The sequence below is a fragment of the Bos indicus genome, chromosome 3 (genome assembly GCF_029378745.1).
Source record: "Bos indicus isolate NIAB-ARS_2022 breed Sahiwal x Tharparkar chromosome 3, NIAB-ARS_B.indTharparkar_mat_pri_1.0, whole genome shotgun sequence".
Lineage (NCBI taxonomy): Eukaryota > Metazoa > Chordata > Mammalia > Artiodactyla > Bovidae > Bos > Bos indicus.
In genome coordinates, this window is record NC_091762.1 from 11,354,362 (window position 1) to 11,369,041 (window position 14,680).

The following is a 14,680-nucleotide window of genomic DNA, read 5'->3' on the forward strand; positions in this document are numbered from 1 at the left end:
ATTAAAAGTGTCTTTCAGTAAGCAGCTTATATTCTCACAGTTTTGAAGTACAGAATCTAATTAGGTGCAAGCCATTCAGTTCCCGTGAGGATTTGCTCTGGCATGTAGTAGGTAGGCCCCTCTTCTTGTGTGTGCACATGGTGGAGAAAGAGAACACAGCCACATTTAACCTTAATTTTCTGTACAATGGTCCTATCTCCAAAAAGAGTCACACTGTAGGTTGAAGTTGCAACATACAAATTTTGAGGGGACATTAACTTTCAGTCCATAAGAATGAGTGTATAGAATTGATATTATTTTCCCCTTAAATATTTGGTAATTTTTGCCAATGAAATAATCTGCATCTGTTTCTATTTAATAATATATCTCCTGCTTATGGATTATATTCCTTCCACATCTTTGAATGTCTAGCATCTTTTTATTAGATATCAGAAATTAGATTTCATTGTTTTACTACTAAATTTTGTTTTATTAAGTATGATCATATATTGTTATGGGGGCATTGGTGATTCAGTGGTAGAATTCTCACCTCCCATGTGGGAGACCGGGGTTTGATTCTTGGACAGTGAATCATGCTCATGTTTGTTTTGGGCTTCGTTGGTGGCTCAGATGGTAAAGCATCTACCTGCAATACAGGAGACCTGGGTTTGATCCTTGGGTTCAGAAGATCCCCTGGAGGAGGAATTGGCAACCCACTCCAGTATTCTTGACTGGAGAATCCCATGGACAGGGGAGCTGGGTGGGCTACAGTCCAAGGGGTTGCAAAGAGTTGGACACGACTGAGCAACTAACACACACATATATTGTTCTGGCTCAATGTTGTTCTATTTAAGATCAGTTAGATAATTTTAAGCCTTTGCTTAAAGTTTTTAAGTTGTGTCAAAACAGCCTTCAGGCTAGTACTGATTTATTCCAACTACTGGGCAAATATTCTTAGGATTCTACCTTGTGCTGTGTAGCCTACAAAGTCTACTCTGGCTGCTGGGAACACAAACTCTTCTTTTGTGAGCTCTAGGAATAGTGTGGTGTACTGCTTACAGTAGTTTTTTTCCCTCCTTCAGTAAGTAGTAGTTTCTTCTCATAGATGTGTTTGTCAGTACTATGCCAAAGGCTTGAAGTCAAAGACTTTTTTTAGATATGTAGAGCTCTTTCTGTGTGCTAACTCCTCTCTAGTCTCTGTTTTGTAAAAAGCCCTTTCATCCTCTCTGAACTCCAATCTCTGTCTTAATTCAGTTAGATTCGCTGGCACTCTTTGGATTCCCCCTCTGCCAAAAACTGGGGTAACTAAACTTCTAACTTTAGTATTTAAACATTTTAAAATAAAAAATTTTCTCACCACATCATAATCACAGAGTAATATTTATTGTGTTCTGTGAAATTATTTACCTTCAACTTAATGCCCAGACACGGCTACTTTTCTACATGACTAAAATAAGTACCTCTAGCTAAATCAGTCAATCAGAGACTGTTCTTTTCTCTTTTGGACTCTCCACCAGAAACTTCATTCTCAGCATTTTTTAAACTAGAGTCAATTTCCTCTAGGGTCTGCTATTGGGGTCCATATTCTGTGCTATGCACCCAGGAAACTGCTCACAGGTTGTAAGGTAGAGAAATCATCTCTCTTCTGTCAAGGACCACATCTTACGCTGCCTGCTGCCCAGTGTCTGAAAACTGACGTTTTGCATATTGTTTTCAGTGTTCCATTTTTAAGGTGGAGGTGGGTTCCAGTCCTATTAATTCATTGTAGGAAGAGATGAAGTCATTATTTACTGTATTGTTATATTAATTAAATTAGATATAAGATACTTTAATTTAAAGATATGTAAGGAAGGGAACTAAAGAAAAAGAAAGACTGTATAGCTATTAGCATCATTTATTTAATAAAAAAAAAACCCACTATTCTTGTCTGGGTGAGAAGTTTGGGAAAATACACAGTAGATTCAATATTTTAAAGCAGAAAAAAATGTTTATCTTTGTTTCTTCCACCATATAACAGGTACTCAGTAAATAAAAATAGAGTAAATACTTGAGAGAATCTGAAATCTGGCTTTAGCAATCTTTTAAATTAATATCAGTCAGTTGATTCCTCCCACATCTTTGTTTGTCAATATTGATACTAAAACTGCTTTTTACTACTCAAAAAAACCTTCATAAACTGTTAATCTGAGTCCAAGCTAGTACTGTTCACTATGCTTGTGCTCAGTCGCTTCATTCATGTATGACTCTTTGTGACCCTATGGACTGGAGTCCGCCAAGTTCGTCTGTCCATGGGATCCTCCTGGCGAGAATACAGGAGTGGATTACTATGCTTTCCTCCAGGAGATCTTCCCAAACAACAGATTGAATCAGCATCTCCGACTGCAGGCAGATTCTTTACCCACTGAGCCACCTGGGAATCTCCACTATACAATAGGCCAATAAATTTGAGAAAAGCTGGTGCAGGAATAGAGACTTTATTCACAAAGTCAGCAGAATGAGAAGATGATGCACTTGTGTCCCAAAGAACCAGCTCGCCTGAGCTAGAATCAAGTTTCTTTTACTAAAAGGGGAGGGGGGTAAATTCCTTGTTCTACACTGTGTTAATTTCTTCCTTCCTTCAGTGATTTGCAGGTGGGCCTTGTCAGGAAGTTTCCTGTGAGCTGAACAAAGGTATTTTAACTTAATGCTTGTTACAGGGAAGGCAGGGCTCCCAGCGATGGGCCATTTTATACAATTTAAGCTAGTAGGTAACATCCCTTTGGTGATTAATTTGTAGCAAAAGCAATAGAATACAAAGGTTAAAGTGAAAGGAGCAGATCCAATATGGAATAAGACTTTTCTTTTCTCTATGGGAATATTGCATGTCAAAGATGTTATATTGATAGTTCTTGAGAATTGTTTACAATAAGGCACCCAAGCACTACGGGAGCACAATATAAGGAAGTGCCATTATTCATTTCTAGGTTTTATTTTTTTCATGTTATGAAAATATTAAGTGCACAACACACACACATACCAAAAAAAAAACCCTCAAGATAAATAATAAATAAAAATCAACTAAAAATTGCAAACAACAGCAAAACAAATATAACTTTTTAAAAATTAATTAATTCATTTTAATTGGAGGCTAATTACTTTACAATATTGTACTGGTTTTGCCATACATTGACATGAATCAACCATGGGTGTACATGTGTCCCCCATCCTGAATCCTCCTCCCACCTCCCTCCCCATTCCATCCCTCTGCGTCATCTCAGTGCACTGTCCCTGAGCGTCCTGTCTCATGCATCGACCTTGGACTGGAGATCTGTTTCACATATGATAATATACATGTTTCAATACTGTTCTCTCAAATCATCCCACCCTAGCCTTCTCCCACAGAGTCCAAAAATCTGTTCTCTATATCTGTGTCTCTTTTGCTGTCTCACATATAGGGTCATCATTCAGTTCAGTTCAGTTCAGTCACTCAGTCGTGTCCGACTCTTTGCGACCCCATGAATTGCAGCACGCCAGGCCTCCCTGTCCATCACCAACTCCAAGAGTTCACTCAGACTCAGCTCCATCGTGTCAGTGATGCCATCCAGCCATCTCATCCTCTGTCATCCCCTTCTCCTCCTGCCCCCAATCCCTCCCAGCATCAGAGTCTTTTCCAATGAGTCAACTCTTCGCATGAGGTGGCCAAAGTACTGGAGTTTCAGCTTTAGCATCATTCCTTCCAAAGAAATCCCAGGGCTGATCTCCTTCAAAATGGACTGGTTGGATCTCCTTGCAGTCCAAGGGACTCTCAAGAGTCTTCTCCAACACCACAGTTCAAAAGCACCAATTCTTTGGTGCTCAGCCTTCTTCACAGTCCAACTCTCACATTCATACATGACCACTGGAAAAACCATAGCCTTGACTAGACGAACCTTTGTTGGCAAAGTAATGTCTCTGCTTTTGAATATGCATTCTAGGTTGGTCATAACTTTCCTTCCAAGGAGGAAGCGTCTTTTAATTTCATGGCTGCAGTCACCTTCTGCAGTGATTTTGGAGCCCAAAAAAAAATAAAGTCTGACATTGTTTCCACTGTTTCCCCATCTATTTCCCATGAAGTGATGGGACCAGATGCCATGATCTTTGTTTTCTGAATATTAAGCTTTAAGCCAACTTTTTCATTTTCCACTTTCACTTTCATCAAGAGGCTTTTTAGTTCCTCTTCACTTTCCGCCATAAGGGTGCTGTCATCTGCATATCTGAGGTTACTGGTATTTCTCCCGGCAATCTTGATTCCAACTTGTGCTTCTTCCAGTCCAGCGTTTCTAATGATGTACTCTGCATAGAAGTTAAATAAACAGGGTGACAATATACAGCCTTGACGTACTCCTTTTCCTATTTGGAACCAGTCTGTTGTCCCATGTCCAGTTCTAACTGTTGCTTCCTGACCTGCATACAAATTTCTCAAGAGGCAGGTCAGGTGGTCTGGTATTCCCATCTCTTTCAGAATTTTCCACCGTTTATTGTGACCTACACAGTCAAAGGCTTTGGCATAGTCAATAAAGCAGAAATAGATGTTTTTCTGGAACTCTCTTGCTTTTTCCATGATCCATTGGATGTTGGCAGTTTGATCTGCCTTTTCTAAATCTGGCTTGAACATCAGGAATTTCACGGTTCACATATTGCTGAAGACTGGCTTGGAGAATTTTGAGCATTACTTTACTAGTGTGTGAGATGAGTGCAACTGTGCGGTAGTTTGAGCATTCTTTGGCATTGCCTTTCTTTGGGATTGGAATGAAAATTGACCTTTTCCAGTCCTGTGGCCACTGCTGAGTTTTCCAAATTTGCTGGCATATTGAGTGCAGCACTTTCACAGCATCATCTTTCAGGATTTGAAATAGCTCAACTGGAATTCCATCACATTCACTATCTTTGTTTGTAGTGATGCTTTGTAAGGCCCACTTGACTTCACATTCCAGGATGTCTGGCTCTAGGTCAGTTATCACACCATCATGATTATCTGGGTCGTGAATATCTTTTTTGTACAGTTCTTCTGTGTATTCTTGCCATCTCTTCTTAATATCTTCTGCTTCTGTTAGGTCCACACCATTTCTGTCCTTTATCGAGCCCATCTTTGCATGAAATATTCCCTTGGTATCTTTAATTTTCTTGAAGAGATCTCTAGTCGTTCCCATTCTGTTGTTTTCCTCTATTTCTTTGCATTGATTGCTGAAGAAGGCTTTCTTATCTCTTCTTGCTATTCTTTGGAACTCTGCATTCAGATGTTTATATCTTTCCTTTTCTCCTTTGCTTTTCACTTCTCTTCTTTCACAGCTATTTGTAAGGCCTCCCCAGATATAACCTAGATAGCAAAAGCCATTTTGCTTTTTTGCATTTCTTTTCCATGGGGATGGTCTTGATTCCTGTCTCCTGTACAATGTCACGAACCTCATTCCATGGTTCATCAGGCACTCTATCTATCAGATCTAGGCCCTTAAATCTATTTCTCACTTCCACTGTATAATCATAAGGGATTTTATTTAGGTCATACCTGAATGGTCTAGTGGTTTTCCCTACTTTCTTCAATTTAAGTCTGAATTTGGCAATAAGGGGTTCATGGTCTGAGCCACAGTCAGCTCCTGGTCTTGTTTTTGCTGACTGTATAGAGCCTCTCCATCTTTGGCTGCAAAGAATATAATCAGTCTGATTTTGGTGTTGGTGATGTCCATGTATAGAGTCTTCTCTTGTGTTGTTGGAAGAGGGAGTTTGTTATGACCAGTGCATTTTCTTGGCAAAACTCTATTAGTCTTTGCCCTGCTTCATTCCGTATTCCAAGGCCAAATTTGCCTGTTACTCCAGGTGTTTCTTGACTTCCTACTTTCGCATTCCAGTCAAATTCCATATATATATATATATATATATATATATATATATATATACATGCATTAATATACTGTATTGGTTTTTTTCTTTCTGACTTGCTTCACTCTGTATAATAGGCTCCAGTTTCATCCACCTCATTAGAATTGATTCAAATGTGTTCTTTTTAATAGCTGAGTAACATTCCATTGTGTATATGTACCACAGCTTTCTTATCAATTCATCTGCCAATGGCCATCTAGGTTGCTTCCATGTCCTAGCTATTGTAAACAGTGCTTTGATGAACATTGTGGTACATGTGTCTCTTTCAGTTCTGGTTTCCTCAGTGTGTATGTCCAGCAGTGCGATTGCTGGGTTGTTTGGCAGTTCTATTTCCAGTTTCTTAAGTAATCTCCACACTGTTCTCCATAGTGGTCATACTAATTTGCATTCCCACCAACAGTATTAGAGTTTTCCCTTTTCTTTACACCCTCTCCAGCATTTATTGTTTATAGACTTTTTAAAGGTGGGAGGGGGAGGGGATGACAGAGGATGAGATGGTTGAATGGCACCACTGACTCAACAGACATGAGTTTGAGTAAGCTCCGGGAATTGGTGATGGACAGGGAATCCTGGTGTGCTGCCGTCCATGGGGTCACAAAGAGTCAGACGAGACTGAGCGACTGAACTGAATTGAACTGACTCTGACCGGCATGAGATGGTACTTCATTGTGGTTTTGGTTTGCATTTCTCTGATAATGAGTGATGTTGAGCATCTTTTCATATGTTAGTCATTGTATGTCTTCTTTGCAGAAATGTCTGTTTAGTTCTTTGGCCCATTTTTTGATTGGGTCACTTATTTTTCTGGAATTGAGCTGCAGGAGTTGCTTATATATTTTTTAGATTAATTCTTTGTCAATTGCTTCATTTGCTATTATTTTCTCCCATTCTGAAGGCTGTCTTTTCATCTTGCTTATAGTTTCCTCCATTGTGCAAAAGCTTTTAAGTTTAATTAGGTCCCATTGTTTATGGGTCATAGAGGATCCTCCTGTGATTTATGTCGGAGAGTGTTTTGCCTATGTTTTCCTCTAAGAGTTTTATAGTTTCTGGTCTTACATTTAGATCTTTAATCCATTTTGAGTTTATTTTTGTGTATGGTGTTAGAAAGTGTTCTAGTTTCATCCTTTTACAGGTGGTTGGCCAGTTTTCGCAGCATCACTTGTTAAAGAGATTGTCTTTTCTCCATTGTATATTCTTGCCACCTTTGTCAAAGATAAGGTGTCCATAGGTGCATGGATTTATCTCCTGGCTTTCTATTTTGTTCCATTGATCTATATTTCTGTCTTTGTGCCAGTACTATACTACCTTGACTGTAGTTTTGTAGTAGAGCCTGAAGTCAGGCAGGTTGATTCCTCCAGTTCCATTATTCTTTCTCAATATTGCATAGGTTATTCAAGGTTTTTTGTATTTCCATACAAATTGTAAAAGTATTTGTTCTAGTTCTGTGAAAAATACCATTGGTAGCTTGATAGGGATTGCATTGAATCTATAGATTGCTTTGGGTAGTATACTCATTTTCACTATACTGATTCTTCTGATCCATGAACATAGTATATTTCTCCATCTATTTGTGTCATCTTTGATTTCTTTCACCAGTGTTTTATAGTTTTCTATATATAGGTCTTTTAAAACAAAGATAACTTTACTAGCATGTTGATATATGTACTGGTGGCTCAGACAGTAAATAATCTGCCTGCACTGCAGAAGACACAGGTTTGATCCTTGGGTTGGGAAGATTCCCTGGAGAATGGAATGCTATCAACTCCAGTATTCTTACCTGGAGAATCCCATGAACAGAGGAGCCTTGCAGACTACAGTCTATGACATTGCAAAGAGTTGAACACGACTGAGCAACTAAGCACACACATACTACAAAACCAGAGGGAAGTAAAAATGTCTTTAACTTGGGACTGGATTGATCCACTCAAATGATCAATTATTTTGCATTCCTCTAGCTTTATATATATATATATATATATATATATATATATACACACACACATACATATATATATGAGGGTGTGTATGATCTGGCATAACTGGCCCCAAAATGCCCAATCTGAAAAATGTAGATGCATTCACATTTTAAATATATTTGCATAATTTCAAGTTATCAATTCTTGTTTCTAAGATTAAAAAAATGAAAACCTAATTGCATGGAGAGGGACTCAGGGAACACTGATAAGTAATAAATAGACAAAATTCAGATAATTTGAAAAGGAAGAGGTATTTGAGAAAGCTAAAAAGAACTGTTTCTACTGCAACAGGAATTAAGAAAAATATTAAAATAATTGTGGTACAAGTATATTTACAAATGCAGTGACAAAAAAAGAGGGTGTTTTGGTTTATACCTTACATTTCCTCTAAAGTATGATGCAATAATATCAGGTAACATTGTGTTTGGAAAGAGTGACAGAGAGGGCCGTGGGAGGGGAGAACAGTTAATTGTTTTAAATGGAAGTGTGAATATGCACAATACCTTCTTCAGAGAACAGAAGATTAGTGATAATTGAAAAATAAATATCCAGCTAAGCAAAACTGATCAAAATATGCTTTAAAATTAAAGGACTGTGGATATATAACATATAATCCTTTAGTCTGAAAAACATAAGGGTCAGAAAAGAATACACATGTAATAGAATTTATAGAAAAATTATAGGGAAGAAACTCGATGTATTAATATAAAATTAACTTTAAGGATTAGGGAGAGGATTATCCAAAGTCACCTGGATTATTATACCCATTTCCTGGTGACTCTATCAAAGAATACTGTTAATGAAATGAAAAGTACCTTGAGAATAATCCAGAGAAAAATAACCAGGATTTATCAGCTAGGTTAAAGGTGTTTTAGGGAAAGCATACATTATTCATCTTCAAATATTTAAATTGCTGCTGTGGAAGTGAAAAATTATATACAGGATATTCATCTCCAGAAATAATATATGTAATGAAAAGGAGGACAGTATATAAAAGTGGAGCTTTATAACAGTGATATTTAACAGTGGTTAAACTAGAGGCAGAAATACTGTAGGTAAGATCCCTGCAACGACAGAGCAATTGGAAGTGATACACTTGGGTCCTTTTCAACACTGATAACTCATGGTTATATTAAATTTCAACTAGATTTATTCCATTTTCTTAACGATTTTTTTGTGAAGAGTCCTGTTGAAGTTTTTCTAAACTTGAAAATTTGTAATGACTGAACCTTCTATATTGAATTACCATTCACAGTATGTTACTTATCCTTCCTGGAAGAGACTAAAATTATTCTTACCTAAGTATACATACAGCTTATTCAATTTTTGGTATAGTAGAAACATTGGGAAACAACTATATTCCAATAAAATTAATTTAAAATATACTTCTCTGTTCAAGTTTAAGAGCATTTCAAATATGTATAGTATTAATAATTACCCCCAAGTTTAAGATTGCACTTCACCAAACCTATCAAATTAATACCATGGAGAAGCTTTCACTATGAGGTTATAAAGTGCTATGTGAATGAAAGACAACATTGTCATCACTTTTACAGTTATTGGTATATCCTCAGAAAAGAGTATTTTGTAGATACGAAGTATTCTCATTACAGAGCTTCAGAATAAAATCCTCTTCTGCCAATCACTTTTCAAATGGCCATCTGGACATCTTTCTTCCTTAGGCTAGACACCAGGGGGTTCAACAATGGAGCTGCAACTGTGTAGGTCACTGTCACAAGTCTATCTTTGCTGGATGAGTACTTCGATGACAGCCCCAGGTAGACAAAGGAGGCACAGCCATAGTAGACAATGACTACGGTAAGATGTGAGGCACAAGTGGAGAAGGCTTTTCTCTTGCCTTCAACTGATGGGATCCTCAGGATCGTATGAACAATGAAGCCATAAGAGATGCAGATAAAAGTCATAGGGACCATGAATGCTAAAACTCCACCAATGAAGATGATGAGTTCATTATAGGAATCAGTACAGACAAGGCAGATAACTGGTGAGATGCCACAGAAGTAATGGTTAATCTTGCTGGGACAGAAAGGTAGTTCAAAAAACTAAGAGGAAGCCTATCAATGAAAACAACAACAAAAAAAAAACAATTACAGCACAAGTGGCTGCCAACTGTCCACAGACTTGCCAGCTCATAAGGATAGAGTACCAAAGTGGATGACAGATGACAACAAAGCGGTCATAACCCATGATTCCCAGTAGCATGCAATTAGTGACAGCAAAACCAAGGAAGAAAACTATCTGAGTGGCACAGTTAATAAATGAGATTGTTCTGAACAGAGACGACAGATTTATGAGCATCTTGGGCAGAATGACAAAGGTATAGCATGTCTCAGAGATGGAAAGGATCCCTAGGAAGAAATGCATGGGTATGTGGAGGCTGAAATCCAGTCAGATGACAGTGGCAATGGTGATGTTTCCACACAGGATAATTAGATACAGGCACAGAAAAAACAGCAAAGAGGATGAACTGGATTTTTCCAAGGTTGGAGAATCCCATCAATAGGAACTCTGTGACAGAGGAATAATTAGCTTGGTTGACTTGTTCCCCAAGATTGATCTACAGAGGACAAAAATGAAGAAACAGTGTTTGCCATGAAAGGTGGAGATAGTTAGTTCCACTATAGATTGAGGAACAAGAAATAGGAGAAGGGATAAGGACTGATGCTAGTAGGAAATGCCCAATGGACTATGTCAATTCATGGAATTCTTTCCAAAACTCAAGAGTACATATTTCCAGTGATATTTCTGCATCTTTCTTAGTGTTTAAGTCTAGGGAATTATTTTCACACTCCCTACTTCAAATAGCAATTAGGGAATGGAAATGTCTGAAACTTCCTGCATGTCAGCCTAACTCTATCATTTATTATCAGTGTAATTTTTTGTGCTTCAGCTTTTTAATGTGTAACATAAAATACTAATAATACCTCTTTCCTAGTTTTCTTATGAAAATTAAAGCACTGAGCAGAGCACATGCACACTGTAAACTTCTAGTAAATGTCAGCCTCTGCTACATGTTATTTAATTTTCAGGTAGTAGTGTTAGTTTTTCTTAAGCTTCCTTGTGGAGATACTTTAAACATATATCTACTTCAGGTTTTAGTTTTTAATCCTATTATTTTATTAAAAAAAAAAAACAACTACCAGACCAACATGCATACCCAATTCATATTTGCATGCATTTACAGAGACAATATTGTATTGACTTAAGTACATCTTTTCCCCTTAATCAATCAATTTCAAACACTTAATAGAAGAGAGTTGGATGGGATTTTAGTATATTTAAGTGACTCTAGAGAAACACAAAGTTATTACAGTCAGGTTGGCCATTGATATTACTAAATACCTACCATTCTGCCAAGATAATTCTCTGATTCTTCTCTAATTGTAGTTTCAAACTTCAAAAGACAATAAATCAAACACATCGGACCTTACTTCAATATGAGCCATTGTGTCTACTCACATTTTACCCGGATTTCCAACAGAACTCAATATTGCGTTGGGTGCACCTGGCCTCAAGGAGTTTCAGCTTCTCCAATTTCTCCTAACTAAATGATGAGAAAATCCTTTTGACAATTCAACTAAAATCAAGTTTGAATTTTTAAAGTAATAAAAAGATCAAAGCAACCAAATAGTTGAAAATATAAGGCACAAAAGAAGAATACAAAAAGAAAAACTTCTACCTAAAGTAGCTCAGTTGCAGAGACCAGCTGTCGATCCTACATTTTCAAGGTATATTTCTTAATCTATACCATCTTTGAATATTTTCTCTTCACATTCTCTCATTTCAAGAGAAGCAAAAGTATGTTTCATTTTTCTACCTGACTGTAGCAGAGTGACCCGTAGGCTAATAGGTAGACTTGATATGCTCTCTAAGTAGACAGGGCTTCTTTGGTGGCAGAGTGGTAAAGAATACATGTGTCATGAAGGAGATGCAGGTTTGATACCTGGGTCAGGAAGATTCCCCTGGAGAAGGAAATGGCAACCCACTTCAGAATGATTTCCTGGTAAATCCCACGGACAGAGGATCTTGGCAGGCTAGAGTTCATGGGGTCCCAAAGAATCGGACATGACTTAGTGACAGAGCATGCACACTGAGTAGACAAGTCATCACTTTCATCGGTTTATCCATTCATTAATGTGTTAATTTATTGATAATTAAATTAATATATCTAGTTACTACATATCTATTTTTAAATTATATCTATCTTAGGTTGAGTACTGTTCTTAACTGAAATAATTGTAAACCACTTTGCCTTCTTCAACAAACAGCAAGACTGTGTCTTCTCATCTTGCAGTATCTCACCTCTGTGTTTTTACTCGTACTTTCCCCTTCACCTGGAAAACGTTATGCACTTTCTATTCATTTTTGAAACTTAGATAGAAGGTGTGACCTCTGACTACTCTTGTCTCCAATGGTAAGAGGGACATGAACTTTCCCTTCTCTTAGTTTAGTGACTTTCTATTGTGTATGAGATGTATCATGAAAGTAGCAGCCTCCACTTTCTCATATATCAGAGTGTGAATGCCTTAGGAGCAGTTTTATATTTCCCATAACATAAATACAAATTGATACTTAAGAACTATTTGTTTAATGAATTGATGACTAAACATTTTATTTTTTTAAAGATGGCATCTGCTAAAGGCATAATGTAAAGTCATGAAAGAGATGATGGAATTTTAAACCTTATTTGGAGAATCTGGGAACAGAGATTTAGCTCACAATCTATCAGATCACACTGCAAAGTTATAATTGTGTTAATGTGTCACACAACCAAGAAGTTATAGAACATTAACCAGACCCAAGGTCTCCTGATACCCTACCATTGCTTTTATTATTATTATTATTACTACTCTTACTAAAACTCTGTTTTTTCCAAATACTTTCATGCATAATTAGATATCTAACAAAACAAACCACCATGTTATTCCCTGAACAATGTAATTTATTTTATCTCCTCAGTTCCCATTTATGAGTCTTATGCAGTAGATTATGTGTCCACAGAATGTTAGAAGTGTGAGAGCTAAAGACAGTAGAAAGTCTGTAAGGAAAAATAAGTCAGTTATACTTCCTTTACTCCTTCATTCTCTGTTAGATTTTTTTTTAATATACCACTGTCACCAGAGAATAGTTTCATGTGATGTTTGAGAATGGACATTGAATGAACTAAATGTTGAAAATTCATTTTTATAAGGAATTAGCAGTTTCTGTCCTTTATTTTTCAATTACCCAGAAAAGACTTTCAAAAGGAATCAGTCTTTCAGAGATGGCTGATAGAAAGGAAGTAAGTTCCACGGACTAGGGGAGCATATTCTATGGCACTTATTTATAGCCATTCCTGTGCCTACTACAATTCATTGGTGATGCTCTATTTATCACCCCACAGCCTTATATTATTCTCCAACTTTTATGTCTACCTTGTGTATTTGTGCCTTGATTTCCCTACATGCTCTTTTTAACCATCACTCATAGATAGACTAAAACTCACAGGATGATTAGAACATTTCTGAAATTATCATTGGAGACCTCTCTATCACTATACCCAACACTAATTTTACTCAATTTTCCACATAAAATAACCCAACAGGGCCTGTTTCTCTATGTTTCCTAGCACAAAGCTATTAGAAATCAGTGAAACCTAACAATCTAATAAAAATAAGACTCAAAAACTAATATTACTACAATCATTTCTATTTTTAAATGATTCTATTCTCTTTCTACTTCTGACATCTCAATACCTCCAAACTGTGTTCCTACCTCCTCTGCTGAGAATTATGAAAAGTATCCCCTAAAGCATCACTGAAGAACTTTTCTTTTGTCTCTTATTAGTTGTGGGCCTAGCATGCTGGTTTATGTTTATACTTTCCCAAGCTCCAGGGATCCATTATTGCAGCATTAACTTTGGCAAAGTTCCAGTCTTTTCAATGAGTAAACAGGATGTAGAAAACAACGTGGATCCTAAATCTCTCAGGTCCAACAGGCTAAAAAGGACACAGGAGAAGGTTAATACTGGCAATTAGCTGGCAATTAGTCCCAGGTTGCCTGATAGCTCATTAGAAGCTGAAAATTGTTGCAAATTAAGAAAAGAGATGTAAATATAGAAAACCCATATTACAATAGGTAACACAGGACTGAATTTTCTGAGGTCATTAGGTAAGAAAGAAAACCCTTTTCCTCCTTGGACTTCACCAAGACAAATAAAGCCTGCTTTATCATTGCAAATAAAGAAGCAAAGTTATCCTTTTTAGTCTGGTTTCATCTGAACTCTATAAATTCAGTTTCTGCACCAAGGAGAGGGGCATAGGAACACATAATGTGAGGGATGAGAAAGGGTGATATCATAGCTAGTAAAACTGAGACTTTGAAGAACAGAGGCAAAGAGCTGGTTTGAGGACTGAAGGATAGCCATGGACTGTTTAGATGTGGGCCATAGAGGCAATACTTCACTTCTTCCAAGCTTGATGGAGATGAAAAGATCTCCAATCAAGTGTCTGCCTCAAGGATAGGGAATAGGATGAAAAAATCTTGGGTAGCATCCTAGAGGGTTTGGCCAGTCCCCTAATTATCCTCGTTCTTTCTCACAATTCTCTGTTGAATAGACCCAAGGCAGGTGAGAGAAGAAAAAAACACATAATCGCCTGCTGTACACACATATGCCATTGTTTTCATATCCTGTATTTGAAATGAAGTTAAAGTCAAGTTTTCTGTTGCTGGACTCAGCCATCACAATTTCTAGACTTTTAGATTTTCTAGAAATCTTTATTCTTCATCTTCTGTGAGATAATGAAGAAAAATTCACCCTCTCTCTCACATGT

At 37.2% G+C, this 14,680-nt stretch overlaps 1 pseudogene; it reads right to left on the bottom strand.

The window, feature by feature from the left end:
• Positions 1-9,454: 9,454 nt before the first annotated feature.
• On the bottom strand, positions 9,455-11,314 carry LOC109556700 (olfactory receptor 10R2-like; annotated as a pseudogene).
• Between the last annotated feature and the right edge of the window lie 3,366 nt (positions 11,315-14,680).